This window comes from Rattus norvegicus, chromosome 5, assembly GCF_021556685.1.
Source record: "Rattus norvegicus strain SHRSP/BbbUtx chromosome 5, alternate assembly SHRSP_T2T, whole genome shotgun sequence".
Lineage (NCBI taxonomy): Eukaryota > Metazoa > Chordata > Mammalia > Rodentia > Muridae > Rattus > Rattus norvegicus.
In genome coordinates, this window is record NC_141538.1 from 161,865,300 (window position 1) to 161,883,134 (window position 17,835).

Sequence of the window (17,835 nt, forward strand, 5' to 3'; positions counted from 1 at the left end):
CTCCTTCCCTTTTCTGTTCCAGTCTCCTCCTCTCTTTAAAACTTTCTCCTGCGTATCTTTCTTTCTCATCAGGTCTCATTCTATCTTGTACCTGCCATCTCCTACATAATGACGTCATCCTACAGTTTTGTTTCTAATTTAGCTTGATTGAAACTCATGGTCTCACACAGACTCCAACAGCTGACAACTGCCAAAGTGTTCAAAATTCAGGACATCAGTGAGTATCTAGCCTAGAATATCCTCTTTAGCCATGAAGGAGTTACCTCAACAAGAAGGTCTGAAAAATGGAAACAGCTAACCCAGCAGAAAGGCCAAGCAGCTGTGATGGAATAAACAGAACAGAAGATAGAATATTCTATATGAACTACTTGAGAAGTGCTCGTGTTCCAGTTGTTTCCCACCATACCTGTCATGCTTGGTCCCTTGAGAAAGGGCCTCCCAGCTAGTTCACCATATTCCAGACTCAACACCAGCTTGATAGAGAGCTCAAATATTAGAAAGTGAGGTAGAGTTCTTAATTATGGGACCATAAAGTTCTCCATTGTCTCCACTGCAGATTTTTGTTGTTGTAGACTCTCATGTGTCCCAGTCTGGACTTGAACATTCTATGGAGCAAAACCAATCTTGGTCTCCTATTTCTCCAACCTCCCCTTCTCAAGTGCAGGGATTAGATAGATATGCTGTTGAATGCCATTATAATGAGGCTTGGAATAAACTTTGTGATCACAATTCACCTGTCAATGGTAGCCTAGAGGAATTAGGGTGCTTCTTGCACTCTCACTCCCTCAAATAGAGACATTAGCCAGGATCTATCTATACAGATAGTTTCACTGCTAAATGTGAGGAATCCACACTTAGCCACACTCAAGAGTTCATAGCTTGAGGATGAAATGTTCTAGCCTCAGGTGAGTCAATCTACAGCAGACTTTGCTGTATAGATAACTTTTTAAAATTTTTTCTTGGATAGTTTTTGTATTTACATTTCAAATGTCACCCCCTTTCTACCCTTTTCTATACCCCCTTCCCCCATCTCCCTGCTTTTATGAGGATGCTCTCACTCCTAACCACTCACTCCCACCTCCAAACCCTGGCATTCCCCTACATCAGGGAAATGAGACCTCAAAAGACCAAGGGCTTTTTCTCCTATTAATGCTGGACAATGGCATCTTCTGCTATGTATGTGGCTGGAACCATGGGACCCCCCATGAGTACTCATTGGTTGATGTTTTATTCCCTGGGAGCTCTGGTGAGGTCTGGTTGGTTGATATTGTTCTTCTTCCTATGATGTTGCAAACCCCTTCAACACCTTCAGTCTTTGTTCTAACTCCTCCATTTGGGTTCCCATGCTCTGTCCAGTGGTTAGCTGCAAGCGTCCTCATCTGTATCAGTAGTGCTATGACAGAGCACCTCAGGAGACATCCATATAAGGCTCCTGTGAGCAAGCACTTCTTGTCATCAGCAGTAGTGACTGGGTCCAGCAGCTTCTAAGTCCTTCTAAGGAGGACTGAAACGTCCACATTTTCTCTTCCTTATTCTGAACCTTCATATACTCTGTGGATTGTTTCTTAGGTATTCTGAGCTTTGGGGCTAATATATACTTATCAGTGCGTGCATTCCTTGCATGTTCATTTGTGACTGGGTTAACTCACTCAGGGTGTTATTTTATAGTTTCATCTATCTGCCTAAGAATTTCATGTAGCCATTGTTTTGAAGAGTTGAGTAATTTTTAAAAAAGAAGAGCACGTGGGTGGGAGATCAGGACACATTACTATCAACGGCTGAGGCAAAACAACAGAATTCTAGATTCAGGGCCCCGTGTCCATGATAGCTAGATCTTGGCGGGTAAAGCAGAAGATGCAGGAGGAGGAGATACCTTCTATGGACAACTTCCTCTTCTCTGTGCTTACTCAGTGAGTCACACCACAATCAGAAAGTCAACTGGGAATTATAGGAAGACAGGAATCCCAGGTGAGTGTGTGGCATGATGAACCTGGTTAGTGTCCCCTCCTCTATGAGTAAATAGACAGCGCAGTGCAAAAGACACTAAAGGTTTGTCCATGAAATCAACTTCGATGGCTAAGGACCATTTGTCCTGTGTGACTTGACCTGCCATAGGTGACATAAAAGTACTTGGATGGTAGGGAGAAATTATCTGGTTAGTTATGCAGACCAATGCCCTTAACCTCAGCAAAACAGAAGCAGAGGACAGCAAATTGATGTGACTTGTCATGCAACCTGGTTACAGTATTCTGTAACTCTAATACTAGGTAATGCGGTGCCCTTCACTGGGCTCCACTGGTCCTGTGGAGATAGGATAGAAAGGAGTATGTGAGTGCAAAACACCCAGACCCACGGCAGAAAAGGCTGTATGGTTTCATCTCCTTCTACCTTAGATATACAGGTGACATAGATGCCTGTGACTATGCCTGTGACATAGATGATATCTAGTGGAGGATAACCTCAAGGGGACTTTACTTAAGTGGTTATATCCCATCTATCACTTCTGTCTATGGCATTTTCATTAAATAGTTTCTACAAAGGACTGTTTCCTGAACAACAGGAAACAACAGTGACATGGAAGTAATGGAGTCCATATTATCATAAACATTCCAACGAATATCAATGTGTATGAATTAAAATGCTTTTAGTGCTACTGGAGACCGCTACAAAAGAAGCACAGAGGTCAACTTAGCTAACTGTTACCAAAATAAAGACAGACATCACAAAGGAATAGTGAAAACTCAGGTGAATGCACAGTAAAGGCTGTAGAGAAGAAATGAGACATTGGTCATCCACTAGAGTCCTTTATAGATAAGATGATCTCAGAAGAATAAACATGTCCCATAAATACATGCTTTGTATGTTGGGTATTGTAGTATAGCACTCAGTGAGAGGAAGCAGGCAAATGAGGAGCTCGAGGCCTATATGGCATAGAGGAGAGACGTTTTGAAAATAAATTAAAATGGAAAAGAAGCATGAACAATTTCTCCTTTGCTGTATTGAATCTTTCACTGTTTCTGTAGAGTCTACCATCTTGTTGGCCCTAGAGAAATTTGGGGTTATCCTAGATTGCAACCCCCATACTTCCCCTAAATTTCATTCATGGCAAAATTGGCATCAAATCCATTAGTTTCACAATTCTGTGGATACAAACCATTGAAAGGCCATACAAGTAGTATGCTACTAATGAATAGGCAAGGGAAACATATAGGAGAAATGTCAAAATAGCTTTATTTATATTGATGCCAAATGGTCATGGACCTCAGCAAGACTCAGACAACACAGTGATTCTCCTGTTCTCTGAGGGAGAAACTGACTCAGAGTGCCCCAAAACCCTTAGGATTACCATGAGATTAGAACAAAGTTGTACAAGTCTCTACTACAATATAACTAATGTGAACTTAGCACTCCAGAGAGAAAGGGTACAGATCCATGAGACACTGGTTCACACTGGAACGTCCTCACTAACAGTCTCTCTCTCTCTCTCTCTCTCTCTCTCTCTCTCTCTCTCTCTCTCTCTCTCTCACACACACACACACACACACACCATGCATATACACCACGTGTGTGTGTGTGTGTGTGTTTATAATTTTATAATTGTCACAGAAATGGACGTGTGTATTGGAAGCTTTGGTTGATAATTGCAGAATAATATGAGAGTTCCTGAAAGACCCCAGCTTAGCAGCAGTAACGCCATTTTGCAACGCTGTACTTAAGATGACTGGTTCAGGGAAAGGTTAGAACACTGAGTACACAGCGGCTGCCAAGCAGGATGTGTGTGGTTGAAGGCCTGGCAACAGGACGACTTCGGTTGAGCACCTGACAATGAGAAAAGCCCCGGGAGAGGTCCCACACCCTGGTGGGGGTCCGAGTCAGTCGTTATGTTCCAGGAAGGTGGCTAGGGAACTTGCCCCCGGGCTGAACCCTTGCCACATTAGAATCCACCAATTATATCCCTGTAACCATGCATCTGCTTCTGTATGCTTGCTTCTGCTCCCCAGAATCCTATAAAAAGCCCATCCTTGGTTCCGTGGGGCGCGCCAGTCCCCCGAGTGACTGAAGTGCCCACAGGTGCTTGTGTATCCCGACAATAAACCAAATCCTCTTGCTGATTGCATCCTGTGGTCTCGGTCTGGTCATTGAGTTGGAGGGTCTCCATCCCGAGGGAAAGTGCTCCCTGAGAACTTTTCATTCCCATTCTACAAATTCCCTTTCCAGGATGTATTAATGAATGTTTTACTGCTGTAAACAGACACCATGACCAAGGCAACTCTTATAATGGCAAAATTTAGTTTTGGTTGCCTTTCAAGTTCAGAGGTTAAGTTCATTATCATCAGATTGGGAGCATGGCAGCATCAAGGACGGCATGGTACAGGTAATGAATGTTCTACATCTTCCTCAGAAGGCCACTAGGAGATGACTAATTCCCATGTATTTAGGACATGTTTACATATTCCAATGTCTGGAATCCACACATGATCTTCCAGGATCCACCAAAGGCCTTGCTTCACATCTCTAGCTCTGTCATCTGGAGCACTCTAGGCTCTTGTTGACTCCACTCCACTCTTGCAGTTCTTCTTAGTGGTCATCCCATGATTCAGGCATCTCCAATATACTGGGGTCTTCCGCTATATCTAGGCTTAACCAATAGTTTCTCATAGGCTCTCTTTGCGGTGTCAAACTTTTACTTTAGACCTGGGACATCAACTGCAGCTGAGGCTATATCGTCACCAATGCCTTCTCTGGCTAGTCACAGTGCCAACCCTCTGCTGAGCTCCAAAACTAGTATCGCTTGGGTGATCCTTACACATTATCAAGTTCAGTTGCAACATGAGATACAACCTTGGCTGTATTTGGAACAAGGCTTGTTTGTGATCTCAGAAAACACTTCCTAGAAAATTTCACCCCAGTGAAGCTTGCATCTTCTTAATCACTCCTAGTTTCATAGCTCCAGCTACCTAGCATCACTTGTCCCAGAAGTACTCCCTTTTCTGAATTCTAAAGTGAGAGCCTCATGGGTGAAGCTGCAGAGATCTACTGCTTGCTGGGACTGGAACCTGGTTAACCCCTTTATTCTATTACCATGCTTCTCCCTTACTGCCTAAGGTTAGTTGTCCTGGAATTTCCTCTATAGTTTGACCTTGAACAAAGAGATCTGTATGGCTTTGCCTCAAGAATGTTGGGATTAAAGGCAACTAACACCATGCCTGAACTTAAGCTTTGCTTCTCTTAGACCTTGCTCTATCCCAAGCTGGCCTTTGACTCAGAAGTCTGCTTATCTTTGTTTCCTGGAATTAAAGGTGTGTTGCATCGTGCTAGGGCCCAACATTTAGGGTAGCTTTTCAAGGCCACTGTCCCTCTAGATCTGGATCAAGAACCTGTGACTTGCAGCCTCATGGATCATAATCATTTCTTGTATGTAGTTCATTCTAGAGTAAAAGTCCAAACTATCCTCTTTTCAACCGCAAAAACAAACAATAAGCTTACCTGGGTTGGAGCTTGCCCTGCTAACACAACTCCCTTAATCTTCTTTATCTCCGTGAATGCAGGATTCAACTCCATTTTACTTCCTGGTGCCTCTCTATTATTACTTGAACCGTACATTTTGTATTTTTTCTTTTAATGCTTGCTCTGCCCGATCAGAATGGTGTTTATGAGATTAACCAGAGAACATAGTTTCTGCTAGATTTTTGAGGCTTCCTTTGCCAGTCCAATTAATATGAATCTCTTTATTTTAGCCTTAGGCAAACTGTCAGCCAAAGGAAAAATAAGCAGCCACATTCTTCACCATAATACTGCAAAAGCAGTCTTTAGGACACATACCTATAATGGTCTCAACTGACACTTCGTGGGTCAGGTCTACACAGTTTAAATTATTCTCAGCAAACAAGTGTTCCTTATTACTAGTAGCAAAGCCCATTAGGCTCACTTAAAGTGTTCCACTGTTTTCCAAATCCCAAGTACCGAAATCCATATTCTTCTAAACAAAAGTATGGTAGTGTGGTCATGCCAATCACATCAACACTGCAATCCCTGCTACCAACTTCTGGCTCGGTAGTGCATATGTAACACTCTCTGGGAGAAAACTGAGAGACATGGGTATCATACAATTTAAAACGACACCTGCAAAGTCCAGATGTTTGGACATCTGACAATCATTGTTTCACTGGGCAAAGGTCTCATAGTTTGAGTATGAGAAACAGCATGCAGTGATGAACAGTGACTCTTAGGGAACTGTCAGGAACCTAAGGAAAATCCATGAGTTACGATACATCATAGTGGTAATTTGGCCTAGAGGTAGAGGGGAGCAGAACCTAGTCTTGGGGTCAGAGTGACCATGGGATGGCACTGAGCTCCTAGTTTCTAGCCTATTAGAAACTGTTGATGTCCAACCAGTCTAGGCTGATGCAGATCACAACGAAGGTTGGACCCTATTATTGCAGAGTAGTCAGCTTGTGTTAATCAGTGAGAATCAGAGACCCAGGGCTTGCCATTATGCCAGGAGGGTACACAATGTATGATTGGGTATGATTAAAAGGTCTGTAACATTGTTAAAAGATTTAGCTTGGGGTTGGGGATTTAGCTCAGTGGTAGAGCGCTTGCCTAGGAAGCACAAGGCCCTGGGTTCGGTCCCCAGCTCCGAAAAAAAGAACCAAAAAAAAAAAAAAGATTTAGCTTAAAACAGATACCTCAGGGTTGGAATCATTCTAAACAACAACACGTGACATGAGCCAACCCAGGGAAACAGGTCTCTAAAGATACCTCTAATTTGGGATAATATTTTATGTAATTCCTGTTCCAGAAACCAGACTTATAAAGCATAGGATTTAAAACAATGTCTCTTTAATGAGGTATTAAAAGCTGCCCTGTTATGCATTCATATTTAAGAACTGGCGGCCAAACTTTTTAACACGAAAGCAATACACTTGGTATTGATTTTAGTGAGAATGGATTGTTTATACTGTTGAAAATTGGGATTTCTTTCCAACATTATGTTTATGCTCTGTGGAAAAGAAACTTAAAAATTGTAGTTAAACTGCCATGTGCCATTAGCCTGAGTTTACAATTCGATGACATACCCAAGATTTTAAATCATCCATACTTGTAATTAAGAAAAAATCAGGCAAGTGGCGATTTACAAAAGGTTAATGAAATTAGGAACACATGGGAAGATTACAACCTGGCTTACCTACTCCAGCTGCCACTCCAAAAATATGTATAAAATTATTACATACATAAAACATTGTCTTTATACTATGCCTTTGCATCTTCATGATTGTAAAAGATTTGCATTTAGTGTGTCTTCTTGTAATTTTTAAAGAACACATGAAGCAATACCATTGGAAAGTTTTGTCTCAAGGAATGGCCAATAGCCCTACATTATGTCAAAAATTTGTTTCTGCTTCAATACGAGAACTTAGGATTTCGAATCCTTTAGTGTGTATTATTCATTATATGAATGTTTTATTAGCTGATACCTCTGAAGGAGTGTTACTACAAGCCTTTGCACTTATACAACAAGCTTTACAATCTTTGGGATTAGTTGTTGCTCCACAAAAGATTCAAAGGCAATATCATTTTCAATATTTGGGACCTCAGTTATATCTTAAACAAGTTGTGGAGCAGAAAATTTGAATAAAAAGAAGATAGTTTACTTACTTTAAAGAATTTTCAAAAGCTGTTGGGAGGTGTTAATTTTCTAAGAGCTCACCTTAAATTCCCCACAGGAGGACATAAGCCTTTGTTTGGTATTCTCTAGGGGGAGGCAAATCCTAATTCCCTTGGACAATTAACTGATGAGGGACAAATAGCTTTGCAGAAAACAGAGATAGCTATTAGCCACCAACAGATACATTATATAAACTATGTCCAGTTGTTGGCTGGTTCACAGTAGTTCTTTGACAAAAGGGACCATTAATGTGGATTCATCTTTCTTCATCTCCAAGTTAAGATTGAACACCCTATTGTGAAGCTATTGGTGTGTTAATACAGGGCTATAGGATAGACTCATGAAAATCCTTTAGGGAAGAACCTAAGAAAATATTTATTTCTTATTCCAGACAGCAATTAATTGGGTATTGCAGGATACTGATATTTGGCCTATTTCACGTCTAAATGTTTTAGGCAAATTTGATAATCATTATCCAAAAACCAAGTTGTTAGAATTTGCCTCTATGCATGCTTTTGTATTTCCTGTAACTTTATATGGTATTTACATCTCATGGGAAGGCAACATATGCATTCAGATCACGTGTTTATTCCCTTGAGTTCCCCCCCTGCTTCAGCACAAATAATTGAATTACGTGCTGTAGCCACTGCTTTGGAAAGGTTTAAAAATCAAGCTTTTAATTTATATACTGATAGAAAATATAGCTTGTGGTTTAAGATTGCTTGAAATTGTTCCTTTTTTATATACTGCTAATTCTCAAATTTTACAATTATTTATAGAAATACAACTCAATTCAAGAGAATATACCATTTCATACCTTATAGGACACTTAAGAGTTCATTCTGGATTGCCCAGACACCTTAATGAGGGCAAAGCCACAAAAGATTTACATATCAGGAAGATTATATATATATAGGCCTTACAAAGAAACAATTAGTCAAACAATCTCATTCTTTACATCATCCAAACAATAATGGCTTGAGACAACAATTTGGTATTTCTAGAGAATGCACACATCGCATTGTAAAGACTTGTCCTTAATGTCCTCAGTTTCTTCCTGTACCACTTAATGGTGTTAATCCTCGATGTCTCTTACCTAATCAATTATGGCAAATGGATGTTACTCCTATTTCTGATTTTGGAAAATTAAAATACGTACATGTGACTATTGATACCTTCTCAGGCTTTGTAGTTACAGCTAACAGGAGAGGCAACTAAAAATAAAGTTAGTCATCACCTTCGTTGGTTTTTCTATTCTGGGTGTTCCAAATCAGATTAAGACAAATAATGTAATTGGCTATTGCAGTCATGCATTTAAGATGTTTTGTTAACAATTTAATATTACCCATATTACTGGGATTCCTTATTATCCTCAAGGACAAAGTATTGTGGAACACTTCCATGAAAATTTAAAGCAATATCTTCATAAAATAAAAAAGGCAATTATAGGGGTTGGGGATTCAGCTGGGGGTTCAGTCTTAGACCCTGGACTCTGACCTCATAGGTAGCAATAAATATCCTAGTAAGATCACCAGTGGAAGGGGAAGCCCTTGGTCCTGCTAAGACTGAACCCCCAGTGAACGTGATTGTTGGGGGGAGGGCGGCAATGGGGGGAGGATGGGGAGGGGAACACCCATAAAGAAGGGGAGGGGCAGTGGTTAGGGGGATGTTGGCCCAGAAACTGGGAAAGGGAATAGCACTCGAAATGTAAATAAGAAATACTTAATAAAAAAAAAGTAATAAAGATGTAAAAAAAAAAGGAAAAAAAATAACAAGAGGAAGTTACTGAATGTTGTTTAAAGTAGGCAGTCCTTTTTACATGCAGCATACCATCCTGATATATTCATTGATGCGGTTTCTTGCCATGGCCAGATTCATACCTATGGTGATATCCACAGGCCTCAGACTAGAATGCTGAGTTGTCTGAGTAGATAACAGAAAGCCATGTCCTGGGGGTTGACTCAATAAATAGTCAAAGTGTGTTTGGGAGAAGTTTTATCTGTTGGGCATCCAATCCTATCAACCCACTTCAGCACCATTTGCCAGAAAGCAATCTTTGTTTTTCTCTCCCTAGGTACCTGAAGAAGCCCTTGGAGATACTTTACATGGCCAACTGTCCCCTCTCACAGTCAGACTTGGATTATCTGACCTATTGCCTGAATATTTTTGAGCTCAGATGTCTGACCCTTATTAATGTTAATTTATGTTATTCACTCCTTGAGCCTCTCGGGTTTCTACTTGAGAGAGTTAGACATACACTAGAATGTCTAGAATTGAAATCATGTCATATGGGGGAATCTCAGTTCAATGCCTTGTTGCCTGCCCTAAGCCAATGTTCTTGCCTCACAGAAGTCAATTTCTATGATAATGAACTCTCCCTGCTTTTCCTGAAACAACTTTTATACCACACAGCCAAGCTGAGTCAGTTGACCGATGAGATGTACCCTGCCCCTTTGGAGTGCTATGATAATGGGGATGTAATACTAACACACAGATTAGAAAAATTTTGTCCTGAGCTCCTGGATATACTCAAGGCCAAAAGACAGCCCAAGGAAGTCATCTTTGCTACAATGCAATGTTCTAAGTGTGGTGGGAGACAAAATGTTGCCTTTTTGAAAAAGATCCACTTTAAGGGTGATTGTGGAACAGAGAAATGGAACTTAGTATTGGAGATTGATAAAATCTTAAGGGAATGTCCTTTGCAGAAAGGAGCATGGATGTGTAATCACCTAAAGGTCTGAGATACACTAAAAATGCAAAATCTTCTCGGCAGGTGAATGGATGTTGTATCTGCAGAACGTATCAAGCACTCTTTCCTCCTCTAGGATTATTGTAGTTTGAGTGTGTAACAATATAGGCACACTTTCATGAGGAGATTGTCCTCCTCTGTTGACTCAATAGAATAAATGTGTTGAATATCTGGGTTGCTGATTAGTCTCCATCAGAGGACAGAGCATAATCATTCCCTGCATTTCTTTTTTTTTTTTTTTTTTTCCGGAGCTGGGGACCGAACCCAGGGCCTTGTGCTTGCTAGGCAAGTGCTCTACCACTGAGCTAAATCCCCAACCCTCATTCCCTGCATTTCTGTACCTCTGTCTGTTTTCATTTCCCATCACCACAATTAGGTCAATCTCAGATTTGCGGAGTTCCTTGCATCCAGTCACAGGTCACATAAATGGGATCCAAAGCACAGGATTTCACAAAATGCTCAATGTTTTGGAAACAAATTTGTATGTATTACATTCAGATAACAACTGAGTTAGGTATCAATGGGATGATGGTGCAGGTTTCTTAAGTAGTCAAGAAAATGAGGACCAAGTGAACACATTTCAGGAACTGTCCTTGTATTTAACTTTTGCTAGAAGACATTATTTGCAACATAGAAACACACCTGATATCAAAATGAGAAGAACATGATGTGACCTTAAGGTATTTATTTATTCATATTGCATAACAGTTTATATATTTACTAATAAGAGCTTCTCTTAGGCAGGGAAATATGTCCTAACACCATCCTGATTCCTTGTGACAGGTCCTCATGGGGGTCTGCCAACTGTCATTTGTAGTGAAGATTCTGTAAGATATTGAGGGGACTCACATTAGGCTGCAGGAAAGAGGATGGTTTCTATGAATCTTATCACAGTCTCCTTAACTTTAGTTTATCTCTTTAACATCCAGTCTGGCCACTGTGTCTGGACCTAATGTCATGGAACTCTGTCTCACTGGCTTGTTATGTGTCTTATTTTCCTATCGAGTAACTTGAGCGTTGAGAATAAATATGTGCACCTCCATGCCAGGCTCTTTTGTTTTTTTGTTTTTCTTTTTTAAATTGTGCCAGGATGTTCTTCATGAGATTTTATGAATAGCCCAAGACAATGTAAAATGATGAATTTTCTGCAGGGATGCCCATTGAGAGTGAAAGTAGTTTCTGGCTGGTATCAGGAATGAATCACTATGTATGTATCCTCAGAGTCAGCCCAAGTTCTCATCACAAAGGAGATCTATGTCCCTCAGAGGGACAAAGGCAAGGGGTAAGAAACAATGACAGAAGATACAAGACAACGGAGAAAGCAACAAGGATAAAGGGTAGAGGACTGTTTTTCCTTGGGGGCAAGTGAAGTGCAAAGGACTACCTCTGCATAGAAAATTATACCTACCTTATCAGACAAAGGCATGAAAAGTAAATCCCATATGAGAATGAGGTATTTAATTTTAATTGGGGTGAATAATTATATAAGACAAAAGTGGCTTTTAGATTGCTGGACTTGAGAACGTGGCCTTGGTAGTGACCCTCAAGAAGAGGAAGTGTCCAAGTAAAGGAATGGACCTCAGGGGGTACCTTTTGAAATGTAAGCTAATGGTTTTCAGTAAAGCACAAGTATGGGAAACACAGACCAGGGCTTCCAGGGCCTTGTTTGCTTTTGTCAGGATGGCTATAGTCCAATCATTGAGGCAAAGGATTGGTGAGAGTTGGAGTTTCAAATTAATCTACGAATCAAAATTATGTATCAAAAACATAAAACAAAAACACAAATTAATGTCTTCCCAAACAAAGTATATACTTAGCACCTTATTCAATTTACTAATACACAACTAAATAAATAAGACTCAGCTATGAGGAATAATACACTGAATGGGCTCTTGAATTTTAGGATAGTGTGAATTTTTTTTGGATTTCACAGAGGAATCACCAACAATTAAGATAAAGAACATAATCCCATGCAACATCAGTTTGGGACATAAGCAACAAATCAGAAGGCAAGTTTTGGTTGTAAGGTGGAGCCAAGAAGGAGATTGGTGAGCTGCCTTCTCAGTTTTAGGGACATCACATTGTATTAAAGCCTATACATAAAATAAATGGGATTTTTGTAAAATTATGCTGCTTTCATTAGAGAGATGGGTGCAGAGATTAAAAACTGGATTGGTAGATTGGTAGTTCTTTATACATATATGCAAGAAGAGGAAGATCTTTTCAATTTCAATTACAGACCTGAATGTTTAGGTATAACCTGAATAGAAGTAAAGATCCATGCTAAAAACGAAAATAAAAAAGAATGGAAGTTGATCAGATGGATTTGAAACTGTCTTACAGGCTAGGTGTGCTAGCACATGGTCTTACTGCCATAACTCTGCAAGAAGAAGCATGGATTGGTAGCCAGACTGATCTAAGAAGTGAGTTCTTCTAGACAGAGTACTTTAGAGAGTCCTTAAATGATAACAAGAAGCAGAAGAAGGAGAAGAAGAAGAAGAAGAAGAAGAAGAAGAAGAAGAAGAAGAAGAAGAAGAAGAAGAAGAAGAAGAAGAAGAAGAAGAAGAACAACAACAACACAACAAAATACAAAAACTCTAAATTTACAATCAAAATCAGTTTCTTCAAACAGTTCATCTGAAGAGACTCTGACTTTGAGCTCTTCTGTTCCATCTCCTGTCTAATGGTTCTGGATCTGATTGAGTATCCAAGGGGGAGTAAGCTTATCTAGAGACAGTGAGGGTTGATAACAAGAAGATAATCGCAGGACCAGGCAGTGAGTCTCACTTTCTCTACACCAGAGTCTTCTCTGGTTCTGAAGCAGTGAGACACCTATACCTCATAAATCTTCCTTTCAAATCTACCTGCAAACCAAAAACTGCAACTTTATTGGATGCCAGAGTCCTACCAAATAATAAATATATTTTGTTTACTTTATAGGTAGATGATGTTTCCTCTATGAAAAACAAAATACCTGAGACTTGCTTGAACATCAAGAGCTTTTTCATTAAATCACTGCCCGACACTGTTTTATTTTGTTTATTTTGTTGCTAATTGTTTACTAAGACTAAGATGTATCTTTGAGACAAGGTCTTTTTCTATGGCTTTGATTGATTTCAAATACCAACTCCTAGCAAACCTCCTACATGTCATCAGAGACCTCAAGAGTTTGTGGCATGGGTATCATAAGTTTAAGGACATCTTTGGCTAACCACCTAGTTGGCATCCAGAAAAAACTATTCCTCAAAACAATTTAAAAAGTATGTTATGAATAAAGAAAGGGCTGTTGGATATCTGTCAGAATGGGCTGTTTTAGAAAAGTCTAGCCCTGCACAATGAATACAGTTAAGGAAATTAATAATGGGAGAAGAGCCAAGCATGGTCACATATAAGTTTAATATGAGCATCTGGGAAGCAGAGGCCAAGGCTGAAGTAGATAGATCTCTATGAATTTGAGGCCAGACTGATGTACGTAAAAAGTTTCAGGACAGTCAGAGAATTCAGAAGAAGACTGGGTTTTAATCCAGAATGTTGATTCAAGTGTCATAAAGGGTATTATCATTTCATTATGTCTAGTCTCTGCAAATAAACAAAACATCAGAATGCAAGACAAATTATTAGCTGATCACTTGGGGGCACATTTTTGTGTTAATAATTGTTTTATTTTTTATTTTTATTGGATAATTTTTATTTACATTTCCAATGTTATACCCTTTCCCAGTTTCCTACCCATATACTCCCTATCCCATTACTTCTTACCTCTTCTTCTATGAGGGTGATCCCCCAACCACCCACCTCTTCCTGCCTCCCTGCCCTGACATTACCTATATTGGGGGGGGGTGGAGCCTTGGCAGAACCAAGAGCTTCTTTTCCCATTGGTGCCTTACAAGTTCATAATCTGTGACATATGCAGCTGGAGCCATGGGTCATTGTCTAGTGCTTTACTCCCTGGGAGCTCTGATTGGTTGTATTGCTGTTCTTATGGGGTTGCGAACTGCTTTAGCTCCTTCAATCCTTTCTCTAACTCCTCCAAAGTGGACCCGATTCCCAGTTCAATGATTGACTACTAGCATTCACCTCTGTATTTGTCATACTCTGGCAGAGCATCTCAGGAGACAGCTATATCAGACTCCTGTCAGCATGCACTTCTTGGCATCAGCAATATTGTCTGGGTTTGGTGGCTGCATGTATATGGACTGGTCCCCAGTAAGGCAGTCTCTGAATGGCTATTTTTTCAGTTCCTACTCCTACCTTCATCTCCATATCTCCTCCTATGAATATTTTTGTTCTCCATTTTAAAAAGAACTGACACATCTGCCCTTTGGTCGTTCTTCTTCTTGAGCTTCATGTGTGTTTACTATGTGTGTTTTTCTGTGATTGGGTTATGTCACTCAGGATGATATTTTCTAGTTCCATCCATTTGCCTATGAATTTCATGAGTCATTGTTTTTCATAGCTCAGTAGTACTCCATTGTGTAAATGTCCCACATTTTCTGTATCCATTCCTCTATTGAAGGACATCTGAGTTCTTTCCAGCTTCTGGCTATTATGAGTAAGGCTGCTTTGAATAGAGTGGAGCATGTGTCCTTGTTATATGTTGGAGCATCTTTTGGGTATATGCCCAAGAGAGGTATAGCTGGGTCCTCAGGTAGTTCAATGTCCAAATTTTCTGAGGAATATCCAGACTTATTTTCAGAGTGGTTGTACTAGCTTGCAATCCCACCAAAAATGGAGGAGTGTTTCTCTTTCTCTAAATCCTTGCCAGCATGTTCTGTCACCTGAGTTTTTGATCTTAGCCATTCTGACTGGTGTGAGGTGGAATCTCAGGGATGTTTTGATTTGCATTTCTTGATACATCCTTAGTCAAAGATGTCGAACATTTCGGTAGGTACTTCTGAGCCATTCAGTATTCCTCACTTGAGAATTCTTTGTTTAGCTCTGTACCCCATTTTTGTTTTTGTTTTTTTTTTTTTCGGAGCTGGGGACCGAACCCAGGGCCTTGCGCTTGCTAGGCAAGTGCTCTACCGCTGAGCTAAATCCCTAACCCCTCTCTACCCCATTTTTAATAGAGTTATTTGATTCTATGGAGTCTAACTTCTTGAGTTCTTTGTATATATTGGATATTAGCCCTCTATCATATGTAAGATTGGTAAAGATCTATTTGCAATTTGTTGGTTGTTGTTTTGTCCTAATGACAGAGTCCTTTGCCTTACAGAAGCTTTGCAATTTTATGTAGTGCCATTTGTTAATTCTTCATCTTAGAACATAAGTCATTGTTGTTCTGTCCAGGAAATTTTCCCCATTGCCCATGTGTTTGAGGCTCTTCCCCACTTTTTTTCTGTCAGTTTGAGTGTATCTGGTTTTATGTGGAGGTCCTTGATCCACTTGAACTTGACCTTTGTACAGGGCAATAAGAATGAATCAATTTGCATTCTTCTACATGCTGACCTCCAGTTGAATCAACACCATTTGTTGAAAATGCTTTCTTTTTTCCACTTGACGATTTTAGCTCTTTTGACAAAGATCAAATGACAGTAGGTGTGTGGGTTCATTCCTGGGCCTTCAATTCTATTCCATTGATCTACCTGCCTGTCTCTGTACCAATACCATACAATTCTTGTCACTATTGCTCTGTAATACAACTTGAGTTCATGGAGGATGATTCCCCTAGAAGTTCTTTTATTGTTGAGGATAATTTTTGATATCCTTGGTTATTTTGTTATTCCAAAGAATTTGCAAATTGCTTTTTCTAACTCTATGAAGAATTGAGTTGGGGTTTTGATGGAGATTGCATTGAATTTGTAGATTGCTTTTGGCAAAATAGCCATTTTTATGATATTATTTCTGAATCCATGAGCATGGGAGATCTTTCCATCTTCTGAGATCTTCTTCAATTTCTTTTTTCAAAGACTTGAAGTTCTTGTCATATAGTTCTTTCACTCGCTTAGAGTCACACTGAGTTATTTTATGATATTTGTGATTATTGTGAAGGGTGTCATTTCCCTAATTTCTTTCTCAGCCTGTTTATCCTTTGAGTAGAGAAAGTCTACTGATTTGTTTGAATTAATTTTATTTTTATTAGACGTTTTCTTATTTACATTCGAATGTTATCTCCTTTCCCAGTTTGCTGTCCATAAATACTCTATCCCATTACTCCCTCCCCTTTCTTTTATTAGGATGTTCTCCCTCCCCAACCAACAACCCCTTCTTGCCTTCCTGCCCTGACATTTCCTACACTGGGGATCCAGCCTTGCCAGTACCAAGGGCTTCTCCTCCCATTGGTGCCCAACAAGGCCATCCTCTGCTGCATATGCAGCTGGAGCCATGAGTCTCTCCTTGTGTTCTCTTGGCTAGTGGTTTAGTCCCTGGGAGTTCTGGCTGGTTGTATTGTTTTCTTATGGGATTGAAAGCCCCTTCAGCTCCTTCAATTTTTTCTTTAACTCCTCCAATGGGGACCCCATTCTCACTTCAATGGTTAGCTGCTAACATTTGCCTCTGTATTTGTCATGCTGTAGCAGAACCTCTCAGAAGACAGCTGTATCAGGCTCCTGTCAGCATGCAATTTTTGGCATCAGCAATATTGTCTGGGTTTGGTGGCGGTATTTATATGAGTTGGATCCCCTGGTGGGGCAGTATATGAATGGCCGTTCCTTCAGTCTCTGCTCCAAACTTTGTCTCCATATCTCCTTCTATGAATATGTTTGTTCCACCTTTTAAGAAGGACTGAAGCATCTGTACTTTGGTCATCCTTCTTCTTGAGATTTACATGGTCTGTAGATTGGATAGTGGGCAGATTTTAATTTTAGTGTTCATATAGGAAAAGAAAATGGATCTTGTGTGTTTTCTGGTAAATCCATGTCTAATTAACAACTTCCAGGCCAGTCATGTTTACATATTGAGATCATTTCTTCATAAAGTTTTGAGGGCTGGACTGATAGCTTAGGCATTTAGGACAGAGTGTGAACTTTCAGTGGTCCAGAGTTCGATTTCCAATTTCTTCTGTCTATCATCTTTTGTTAAAGTACATAAAAGAGCTCTAAATTACATGCCGTCCCATTGGCTCCATATTCACTACAACAACTCTCTCTACTTTTCTGTAGGATTTGATACCCTAGTCCTAGCTTCCAGGAAGTCAGGATTTTGAAAGCAGCCTTCAGATGAAGATGTCAACCTCTCAGCTCCTCCTCTACCATGCCTGCTTGGATGCTGTTCCCACCTTGATGGTAATGTACTGTACCTCTGAAACTGTAAGTCAGCTCCAATTAAATGCTATCTTTATAAGAGTTGCCTTTGTCATGATATCTATTCCATCAGTAAAACCCTAATTCTAACACTGCCTTAAATTAAAAGGCTAGAAAATCTCTTTCCAAACAAACGCACCTGAAAAGAACGCTGGTGTGACAATTCTAACATTTAA

The 17,835-nt window shown here is 40.0% G+C and overlaps 1 pseudogene; it reads left to right on the forward strand.

The window, feature by feature from the left end:
• The first annotated feature begins 250 nt into the window (after positions 1-250).
• On the forward strand, positions 251-10,410 carry LOC148006141 (oogenesin-3 pseudogene; annotated as a pseudogene).
• Positions 10,411-17,835: the final 7,425 nt, after the last annotated feature.